We start from the raw sequence: 12,113 nt of genomic DNA on the forward strand, positions 1-12,113 counted from the left end.
GAAGCCCATATTTTTTTTTATTTATTTTCTCTTTCAATGGAGCTATGCTTATTTTTTGCATGGTGAGCTATAGTTTTCATTTGTATCATTTTGAATGCTCTTTATTACATTTACAGGTCCCCAAAAAAATTACAAGTTTGGATTATATTTTTTTTTGTACGTTTATCCTATAGGTTATAATGATATTGGAAAAATGAATGATCCCTTATGAGTAGTGATGGGCAGACTTGCAGTTACCCAGGATTGGCTGATCCAACCGGATTAAACCCCCGTCCTCCCAAAAAAACTCAGTTCGGGTCTGGATTTGATCCCGGCATATAATTCTATGGGGACCAGAATCTGCCACTTAAAAATGGTGGTAGAAGGGATACGGGGATTAGAGTAAGCGCATTATACTTATAACTATATGCTACTTATAGGGCCGTTCATTGTCCTTTCTAAATATTCACGGCTTCCTCCGCCGTTGTCAGGCCATTGCATCTCTGACTGATTGCAGTTAGAGGTACCTATATCCTGTGTGAGAGAGTGTCTAACTGCCACCAATCAGAGGCGCTCTGTTTGCATCTCTATTGCTGTAAAAATAAATAAATAAAAAAATTATGATACTCAGCACAGATAAATTATGAGCCTACGGACTGCAGCCCCCAGCCGTGCTCTTATCTTGGCTGTGTATCAAAGTAAGAGGAACCGCATGCAGGTTTTTTTTTTTTAATTTACATAAATAATTTTAAAAAGCGGCTTGCGGTCCCCCCAATTTTGATACCCAGCCATGATAATGCTGACAGCTTGGAGCTGGTGTTCTCAGGCTGGGAAGGCCCATGCTTGTGGGGCCCCCCAGCCTAAAAATAGCAGTCTGCAGCTGCCCAGGATTGTCAAAGCCATTAAATGTGACAATACCGGAACTTTATCCGGCTCATCCCGATTGCCCTGGTGAGGTGGCAATCGGGTAACAAGGCATTAATAACAGTTCACAGCTGCCTCTAAGCCCTAGATTAGTAATTACATAGTTACATAGTTACTAAGGTTGAAAAAAGACCTAGGTCCATCTACTTCAACCCTCCTCCACAAGTTCTACATTTGGTCACTAAGTCATTTATAACCAACAATGTTTTGTGTACTGAGGAAATCATCCAGCCCTTTTTTAAAAGCTGTTATAGTATCGGCCATTACTACCTCTTGTGGTAGGGCATTCCACAGTCTGACTGCTCTAACTGTAAAGAACCCTTTCCTATTTAGCTGCCGTAATCGCTTTTCTTCCACTCGCAGTGAGTTCCCCCTGGTCCTTGGTATTGTCTTTGGAAGAAATAAGTCATGCGCCAGTCCTTTATATTGACCACACATGTATTTATACATATAAATGAGATCTCCTCTGAGATGTCTTTTTTCTAAGCTAGTTACGGACAGCAGGAGAAAAGCAGGTTAAAGTACCGCGCCAAACCACAGGAGTACAGATGGAATTAATAGATCTCTTTTCTTTATTTTCACAGGTCTACGCGTTTCAAGGACATATCCGTCCTCTTCCTCAGTACAAATGCAGAGAATACTATAGCGAAACAGAGGCTACAGGCTCTCATATATGTGTAAGAAAAGAGCCACGTATGCATTAATTGCGTCATCAGCCTCCCCGTGACTCATAGGCACGTGGAGGAGTGAATAAAGTTCAGAACAAAAAGAGAAAAAAAAGAGAAAAAAGAAGAAGAAAAAAGAAAAAGAGAAAAAAAGAAAAAAGGGAGAAAAAAAAGGGGGAGATAAAAGCAAAGAAAAAGAAAGAGAATAAAGAAAAAAGTGTGGAAAAATGAAATAAATAAATGAATGAAAATATAGTGATTGGGACTCAAATGTCATCAAAAAACTGTGTGGGAACCTACGGATCCACAAAATAATATGTGCATGTCTAAATAAAAAATATGTGTGATGAATTTAATAAATGAACAAAAATGTGCTATGATGGTTATCACTATCTTTTGAAATAGCATATAGAAAATGTGAAAAAAACTAAATGAAGGATCAACGTAAAAACATGACATAGGATCGCTGTGCCAGAGCAGTGTGAGCAGCTCTGCGGTAGAAAGATTTACAAGTGAAAAAACAACGGGGCGGGAGCGGTGAACACTCGTTATAGGACATTGCGCTTGCGCGAAAAGGAACAAAAAAGGGGGGGTGGAAGCCGTGTAGATAATAATCCGCGGTCAGCGGCTAGGGGCTAGGAAAGTGATTAAAAACAAAAATGAGAGTGGGTGAAAGGAAAAAAATGTTTAAATCACAAACGGAATAAGTGAAACCGAAAAGGAAAAAGACCAGTGGAATTGAATGGATGAGAATAGGACTTTGGGTCAGAAGGGGGAAAAAGCGTTCACTAAATTAGCGGGATCCCTTTATAAAAATGTATATATATTCATATACGTATATATATATATATATATGCCTTATTAATCTCATGTAGTTCCAGGTCTTTTTGATTCCCCTCCAAGTACCTCTATATATACATTTTTATAAAGGGATCCCGCTAATTTAGTGAACGCTTTCTCCCCCTTCTGACCCAAAGTCCTATTCTCATCCATTCAATTCCACTGGTCTTTTTCCTTTTCGGTTTCACTTATTCCGTTTGTGATTTAAACATTTTTTTCCTTTCACCCACTCTCATTTTTGTTTTTAATCACTTTCCTAGCCCCTAGCCGCTGACCGCGGATTATTATCTACACGGCTTCCACCCCCCCTTTTTTGTTCCTTTTCGCGCAAGCGCAATGTCCTTTTTTCCCACGGTATTAACCTCTAGTCACCCTTTCGCGCAGGCGCTCACTATTTCCTTTCCCTGCACGCTCTCACCTCACTTCACCTTTCGCGCAGGCGCACATTATTTTTTCCCACGCTGTCAACTTCTATTTGCTCCTATAACGAGTGTTCACCGCTCCCGCCCCGTTGTTTTTTCACTTGTAAATCTTTCTACCGCAGAGCTGCTCACACTGCTCTGGCACAGCGATCCTATGTCATGTTTTTACGTTGATCCTTCATTTAGTTTTTTTCACATTTTCTATATGCTATTTCAAAAGATAGTGATAACCATCATAGCACATTTTTGTTCATTTATTAAATTCATCACACATATTTTTTATTAAGACATGCACATATTATTTTGTGGATCCGTAGGTTCCCACACAGTTTTTTGATGACATTTGAGTCCCAATCACTATATTTTCATTCATTTATTTATTTCATTTTTCCACACTTTTTTCTTTATTCTCTTTCTTTTTCTTTGCTTTTATCTCCCCCTTTTTTTTCTCCCTTTTTTTCTTTTTTTCTCTTTTTCTTTTTTCTTCTTCTTTTTTCTCTTTTTTTTCTCTTTTTGTTCTGAACTTTATTCACTCCTCCACGTGCCTATGAGTCACGGGGAGGCTGATGACGCAATTAATGCATACGTGGCTCTTTTCTTACACATATATGAGAGCCTGTAGCCTCTGTTTCGCTATAGTATTCTCTGCATTTGTCCTGAGGAAGAGGACGGATATGTCCTTGAAACGCGTAGACCTGTGAAAATAAAGAAAAGAGATCTATTAATTCCATCTGTACTCCTGTGGTTTGGCGCGGTACTTTAACCTGCTTTTCTCCTGCTGTCCGTAACTACTCCGTTTCGCGGGACTGCTGCCTTCCACGTTACTTTTATGCTGACAAAGGGGTTGTGACTGTCACAACCTTATCAGGTGAGTGTCCCATCTCACATTCACCTCACACTGTTATACCGGGTAAGACCCTATTTGCGCCCTTTTTTTCCCACAGCCTCCTTTTTTTCTAAGCTAAACATATCTAACTTTTTCAACCTGTCATCATATGGGAGGCCTTCCATTCCTTGTAGTAGTCTAGTTGCCCGCCTTTGAACTGACTCTAACTTCTGAATATCCTTTTTAAAATGTGGAGCCCAAAACTGGATCCCATATTCCAGATGTGGCCTTACAAGTGATTTATAGAGGAGTAACAATACGTTGGGATCACGGGATCTAATCTCTCTTTTTATACACCCTAGAATCTTGTTTGCTTTAGCAGCTGCTGCTTGACATTGAGCGCTGCTGCTCAGCTTATTTGTAATGAGAATACCCAAGTCCTTCTCCTGTTCTGTAGTCCCTAGTTTACTTCCATTTAATGTATACGCAGTTATAGGATTGCTCCGTCCTAGGTGCATTACTTTACATTTATCAACATTAAATCTCATTTGGCAAGTATCTGCCCATCTGCCCATCTTATCCAGATCTTTTTGTAATTTGTACTATCAAGGTCAGTTTTTAATATCCTACATAGTTTGGTGTCATCAGCAAAGACTGACACTTTACTATCAATCCTATCCACAAGGTCATTAATAAAGAGATTAAAAAGAATTGGTCCTAGCACAGATCCCTGCGGCACCCCACTGCTGACTATAGCCCATTTAGAGAATTTACCATTTATGACTACTCTTTGTTTTCTATCTTTTAGCCAATTCCTTACCTAGTTGCATATAGTTTCCCCTAGTCCTTGCTTCTGGAGCTTTAGTATAAGGCTATTATGTGGTACAGTATCAAATGCCTTTGCAAAGTCCAAGTAAATCACATCAGCTGCATTACCAATATCCAGGTTTGCCCTTACCCCCTCATAGAACCCCAACAGGTTGGTTAGACACGACTTATCTTTCATGAATCCATGCTGTCTGTCAGTTATTATATTATTTTCTGCAACATATTTTTGCATGTCATCCCTTAAAATGCCCTCAAAAACTTTGCATACTACTGATGTCAGGCTTACTGGACGGTAGTTGCCTGGATCTATCCTCTTACCTTTCTTAAATATCAGTACCACATCAGCAATCCTCCAATCCTGAGGCACCAACCCTGTAATGGGAGATGACTAAGAGCCCCCATTACTACTCTGTAAGTGAAAAGAAATCAACAGAACATTGAAAAAATCCTTTATTTGAAATAAAATACAGTACTTTATCTAATGTCCAGCTGAACCTGTAGAACCCAAACTTCCATGGGTCCACTCATGTGTAGTCATGACACATTGTTATGAGGGGATCTGGTGTTGACACTGTTAGGTAATTTCCCAAAATTTTGTACTTATGTCCCCATCCTGGTGTATATGTTTCCCATCCTGGTATTAGTATATATGTTTCCCATCCTGGTATATATGTCTCTCATCCGGGTATATATGATCCCCCTCCTATACCAATCCTAGTATATACAGTTAGGTCCAGAAATATTTGGACAGTGACACAATTTTCGCGAGTTGGGCTCTGCATGCCACCACATTGGATTTGAAATGAAACCTCTACAACAGAATTCAAGTGCAGATTGTAACGTTTAATTTGAAGGTTTGAACAAAAATATCTGATAGAAATTGTAGGAATTGTGCACATTTCTTTACAAACACTCCACATTTTAGGAGGTCAAAAGTAATTGGACAAATAAACCAAACCCAAACAAAATATTTTTATTTTCAATATTTTGTTGCGAATCCTTTGGAGGCAATCACTGCCTTAAGTCTGGAACCCATGGACATCACCAAACGCTGGGTTTCCTCCTTCTTAATGCTTTGCCAGTCCTTTACAGCTGCAGCCTTCAGGTCTTGCTTGTTTGTGGGTCTTTCCGTCTTAAGTCTGGATTTGAGCAAGTGAAATGCATGCTCAATTGGGTTAAGATCTGGTGATTGACTTGGCCATTGCAGAATGTTCCACTTTTTTGCACTCATGAACTCCTGGGTAGCTTTGGCTGTATGCTTGGGGTCATTGTCCATCTGTACTATGAAGCGCCGTCCGATCAACTTTGCGGCATTTGGCTGAATCTGAGCTGAAAGTATATCCCGGTACACTTCAGAATTCATCCGGCTACTCTTGTCTGCTGTTATGTCATCAATAAACACAAGTGACCCAGTGCCATTGAAAGCCATGCATGCCCATGCCATCACGTTGCCTCCACCATGTTTTACAGAGGATGTGGTGTGCTTGGATCATGTGCTGTTCCCTTTCTTCTCCAAACTTTTTCTTCCCATCATTCTGGTACAGGTTGATCTTTGTCTCATCTGTCCATAGAATACTTTTCCAGAACTGAGCTGGCTTCATGAGGTGTTTTTCAGCAAATTTAACTCTGTCCTGTCTATTTTTGGAATTGATGAATGGTTTGCATCTAGATGTGAACCCTTTGTATTTACTTTCATGGAGTCTTCTCTTTACTGTTGACTTAGAGACAGATACATATACTTCACTGAGAGTGTTCTGGACTTCAGTTGATGTTGTGAACGGGTTCTTCTTCACCAAAGAAAGTATGCAGCGATCATCCACCACTGTTGTCATCCATGGACGCCCAGGCCTTTTTGAGTTCCCAAGCTCACCAGTCAATTCCTTTTTTCTCAGAATGTACCCGACTGTTGATTTTGCTACTCCAAGCATGTCTGCTATCTCTCTGATGGATTTTTTCCTTTTTTTCAGCCTCAGGATGTTCTGCTTCACCTCAATTGAGAGTTCCTTAGACCGCATGTTGTCTGGTCACAGCAACAGCTTCCAAATGCAAAACTACACACCTGGAATCAACCCCAGACCTTTTAACTACTTCATTGATTACAGGTTAATGAGGGAGACGCCTTCAGAGTTAATTGCAGCCCTTAGAGTCCCTTGTCCAATTACTTTTGGTCCCTTTAAAAAGAGGAGGCTATGCATTACAGAGCTATGATTCCTAAACCCTTTCTCCGATTTGGATGTGAAAACTCTCATATTGCAGCTGGGAGTGTGCACTTACAGCCCATATAATATATATAATTGTATTTCTGAACATGTTTTTGTAAACAGCTAAAATAACAAAACTTGTGTCACTGTCCAAATATTTCTGGACCTAACTGTATGTGCCCCCTTCCTGGTATACATGATCATGATCCTGGTATAATGAGATTCTCATCCTGGACCCATCCTGGTATATATGTTCTTCATCTTGGTATAAACATTTGCAATCATAGGCCCACCCTTGTATATATATGCCTCCTGTTAAGCTGCACACACACAAAAAAACTATTCTAGTCACCTTCTCTCCTGGTGCCCGGCGTCCTCTTCTGGTGCCGGCAACTGACTTTGGCGTGTAAGCGATGGCCAGAGCATGTCATCACTGCTATACTTCTCCAGTCACACTACATTGTCAGCTGCCAGATAATCCAAAATGAATATTCACTATTGGTGTGGGGAATAGTGAATATTCATTCTCTTTAATAGCTGACACACGTTATCGCCCCAGCTGCTGCAGGAAGCCATAGGCTGGGTTGATGACGTGTATCTGCTATTAAAAAAAAATTAATATTCACTGCTCCCCACATCCATAATCCTGCTCACCTGTCGGCATCAGTTTAAGTGACAAAAGGTGTGCATGTTTATGGGCATGGGGAGCAGTGAATATACATTTTCTTTAAAAGTGGACACACGTGTTTGCCCCATCTGCCAGCTTTCTGCAGTGGTGATCCTGCTTATTATGACACACCCTACCGCCACCACCGCCCCCCACCACAGCCAGTTAGGTACATCTGGACTGTAAGACCCACCCTCACTTTCCTCCCAAATCTTGGGGCAAAAAAGTGTTTCTTATAGTCCGAAAAATACAGTATATCCATTCACTGGCACAAATTTCCAGCGCTCTCGAACTAAGGAAACCAATAATGTAGTAAACCTAAGTAGTGTCTAGCATGTAAAACTACATGAATATTTAGATATCATGGTGCCACTCGAGCCTGCCTATAAAGTAGGGGAGTGGGATTTCAGAAATGTACAGTGGAGCATCTTGACAACTTTATGTACAGAGAAACAGAAGCAAGAGGTGAGATCACTAGGGGAGAGGTATTGTCAGTGCTACTACTAGACCTCAATATCCATTAACCATTTGGGTAGGTGAAATCTATCTGTCCAGTAACTTATGATACCAACTATGCTACATTATGCTACACTCTTTTGAACAGCAATACATATGGACTAATGACCCGCCTCAGTTTTACAAGTGCCGTTGTAAATCCCAGACTCTTTTTTTGGAATTGAGTTGACATCTACCTGGCAATCTAATCCTGAACTGAACTCGCCTTTAATCATTTGTATTACTCAAGTCTTATGCCAGCATGGATGAGAAGACAACTATGGGAATGTTTCAGCATGAATGGTTTTTCAGCCAGCTTTCTTACCATCTCCTACTCTGTTCACTCCTTTCCTGTTATTATAAATTAATATTTTACATTTTATGGATGTCACATACACACTTCTCAGTACAAGACGTGGAGTGCATCTGCAAATGTTCATTTATCTTCTCTTACTCAATCTAGCACTCATCCTCTGTTCTGGGCTATAAAGTGAACATAATTACCAAACATATATAGCTGCACTATAAATGCTAACAATACTTATCATAGTAAGGTAATCTCTGTATACCATGCTGTGTTCACTCCCAATTATAGCTGGAATCTAGCTGCCGAGACATGGAGGTTAAACCCAGATAGTGGCATTTCAAGTTAGGTTTTTAGTCTAGTTGCCCAGACATGGAGGTTTTTAACCCAGATAGTGGCATTTTAAGTTAGGTTTCCGGTATACACAGATTACCTTGCCGTGGCGACCAGGCTCACATGCATGGGCCAATACATATGCTATATATGTCTTTTTTTAAAAATATTCCTATACCAGTAATGCAATACCAGAGTTCGCTTATTCATTGTTAGCATTATAGAGTGTAGCTGTGTATGTTTTCTAGTTATAATGTGTTTTCAGCTAGCACCTGTTCCTACCTGTTGGGTGTGCGGGTCAGTCTTCTTTTATATATATATATAAAAGGTGAACATAAATCACAACTTGACAGTCCACACACCTCGGCTACACAACACACCACCACTAATCAAACTCCTGGGGTGATGAGTCCCTGAAATATGCTTCTGTCTGACAATCAAAAAGGGTCACACACTTTCTGTAAGACTATAGATTTTTTTAACACATACAAGGATCAAAATTTAATATAGAAAATACAGCGTTTACAATAAAAGCTATAAAAGATGAAGATAAAGCGAAATACAAATAGGAAACACAGTTATAAAATAAAAAAGGGAGAAATGTCAGAAATACCTAAACATTCCAGTCTAAAATTATCTTCTGATTCCCTGAGAGAAGGCGAAATGAATTATGCAATGCAATCAGAACAGGCTGAACCCCACATGTGAACACCTTTGTATTGTGTCGGACATCTTTTATACACCTTGTCCTGGGTTAATGTTTGCAGGAAGGCCTAGAATATAATATTACAATTGCTGGTTTGGGACTAACCTATGGGCTAATTTAGGGGCAAGCACGTTGCATTTAAATAGATTGTGTCTCCCTCCAACGACCCTTTTCCACATAGTAACTAGGGAATCCAGCCAGGTTACAGTGACCAACTGCCCACACTTTGAAGCTCTGACTCACCGTGGTGTGACACCTCTGTATTCTCGGCAAAACCCCTATGGTTCTGCGTTCCTATAGTAATAGTAACTGGGGTTATGTCCTTTGTGCTGAGACAGTCATATGGATGCAGACAAACTAATGTTACTTTTCTGATGGTATATATTTCCCTTACAATAGAAATAAAAGTGTTTTATATATATATATATATATATATATATATATATTGTAGGATGGAGACCGGATACAATGCTAATGGCCGGTATGTACCATGTTTTTTGCCGCAAAAAAACACACAAAAAAAATCGCACCCGCGGCAAAAACGCATGTGTTTTTACCATGTTTTGGTGCGTTTTTTGCTGCGTTTTGCTGCATTTTTGCTCACTGCATTTTTATGCGTTTTTTTATGAGTGAACAATGCCATTAAAGATTGTTGAAAAAAGGTCTGATGTCATTTCCTTCTTCAATATGTTCTTCATTCTCCACTAGTGTATGCAGGAGAGCAGACAGCTGCAGAACTACAAGATTCAGCATGTTCCATCCAGGACTGTATGCAGGAGGGAGAGTCAGGGGAAGCAGAACTACAAGGTTCAGTATACTCCATCCACTAGTGTATGCAGGAGAGCAGACAGCAGCTGCAGAACTACAAGGCTCAGCATATTCATCCACTAGTGTATGCAGGAGAGCAGACAGCAGCTGCAAAACTACAAGGCTAGCATGCTCCATCCACTAGTATATGCAGGAGAGGAGACAGCAGCTACAGAACTACAAGGCTCAGTATCCTCCATCCTGGACTGTATGCAGGAGTTTTTTGCCCCCAAAAAATATGATGTGGGCTTCGCCATATTTTTGTATACTAGCCAGGTACAGCAGGCAGGTACGGGCTGCCCCCAGCTGCCTATTTGTGCCTGGCTGGGAGCCAAAAATATAGGAAAGCCCTTTTTTTTTTCATTATTTCATGAATGTCATGAAATAATTTAAAAAAAAAAAAATGACGTGGGCTTCGCCCAATTTTTGAGTCCAGCCAGGTACAACTAGGCAGCTGGGGATTGTAATCTGCTGTGCAGGGTGCCCAAACTTTCTTGGCACCCCCGCTGCGAATTGCAGTCCGCAGCCGCCCCAGAAAATGGCGCTTTCATAGAAGCGCCATCTTCTGGCGCTGTATCCAACTCTTCCAGCTGCCCTGATGCCGGGTGGCTTGCTGTGTAATAATGGGGTTAGGGTTAGCTGTATATTATCAACTGGCCCTAAGCCCGAAATTCATGGTGTCACGCCAATATTAGAGATGGCCACCATGAATTTCTAGTAAAGATAAAAAAAACACAACACAGAAAAATATTTTTATTAGAAATAAAACACAATCCAATAAGTGACTCCATCTTTATTGAAATAAAGAACCCCTCCCCCTGGGTAATCCTGGGTCAAGGGTCCTGCGCCGTGCAATCCGGATCCAATATCATCTGATCGGTTTGCTGGAAGGCAAAGAGATTAGATGATGTGTCAGGTTCAAGAATGTGAATCACATCACACATCAGCTGATTGTATAAATGTCATTTATACAATCAGCTGATGCACCAGTGCAAAAAAAAAAAAAAAGCTACTCACTTCTGTGCAGACTCCTGTCCGATGCAGGACCCGGCGGTAATCAGCTGATGAAGTTTCCTGATGGCGTCAGCAAATAGTTTAAGCCGGCCGGGCGGTAAAAAGCCAGCGTCACTGGAAGACTTATATGATCAGCTGATGCGTCAGGTGACCGCATCAGCTGATCACCGCCAGGTCCTGCAGCTATCGGACGTGCCGGACAGTAGTCTGCACACAGCCGAAGCAGGGGTGGCACTTTTTTTTTTCTACTGTTCACTTTTGATTTCGCAGCTGCTTCCACCTCCCGCCCGGCCATGGCACCCGACGGGAGCGGACATGGCGCCGGATGGGAGGTGGAAGCAGCGGTGGCGGTACCGGGAGGATTCACGCTTCTGTGTTTACCATCACAAGGAATCCTCTTCCTGTACACGTGACTGTACTACCCACCCCTTGCGTTTATAGCTGCGTTTTTAGTCATAGAAACGCACTAAAACGCAGCTATATTTGCAATTTGCGTTTTTCATTGCGTTTTTGAACATCTCATTGAACTCAATGGGTGGAAAACGCAGTGAAAAACACAAAAATAATTGACATGCTGCGTTTTTTTGGGCACCACAAAAACGCAGCTAAAAAAACCCGCTGTGTGCAGACAGTAAAAATGAAAACTCATAGACTTTGCTGGTGAAGCAAAGTCATACAGTTTTCTGAACAAAAACGCACCCGAAAAACGAGCAAAAACACCGCGAAAAACGCACTGTGTGCACATAGCCTTAAGGGTGCTTTACACGCTGTGACATTGCTACCGATAAATCGTCCAGGTCACGTCATTAGTGACGCACATCTGACGCCAGTAGCGACATCGCAGCGTGTGACACCAAGGAGCGACGATCAACGATCGCAAAATCGTTCAAAAACGGTGATCGTTGACACGTCGCTCTTTTCCTTAATATCGCTGCTGCCACAGGTACGATGTTGTTCGTCGTTCCTGCGGCATCACACATCGCTATGTGTGACACCGCTGGAATGACGAACATTATTATTATTATTATTATTTATTTATAGAGCACCATTGATTCCATGGTGCTGTACATGAGAAGGGGTTACATACAGAATACATACAGTC

The sequence above is a fragment of the Anomaloglossus baeobatrachus genome, chromosome 4 (assembly GCF_048569485.1).
Source record: "Anomaloglossus baeobatrachus isolate aAnoBae1 chromosome 4, aAnoBae1.hap1, whole genome shotgun sequence".
NCBI classification, from domain to species: Eukaryota; Metazoa; Chordata; class Amphibia; order Anura; family Aromobatidae; genus Anomaloglossus; species Anomaloglossus baeobatrachus.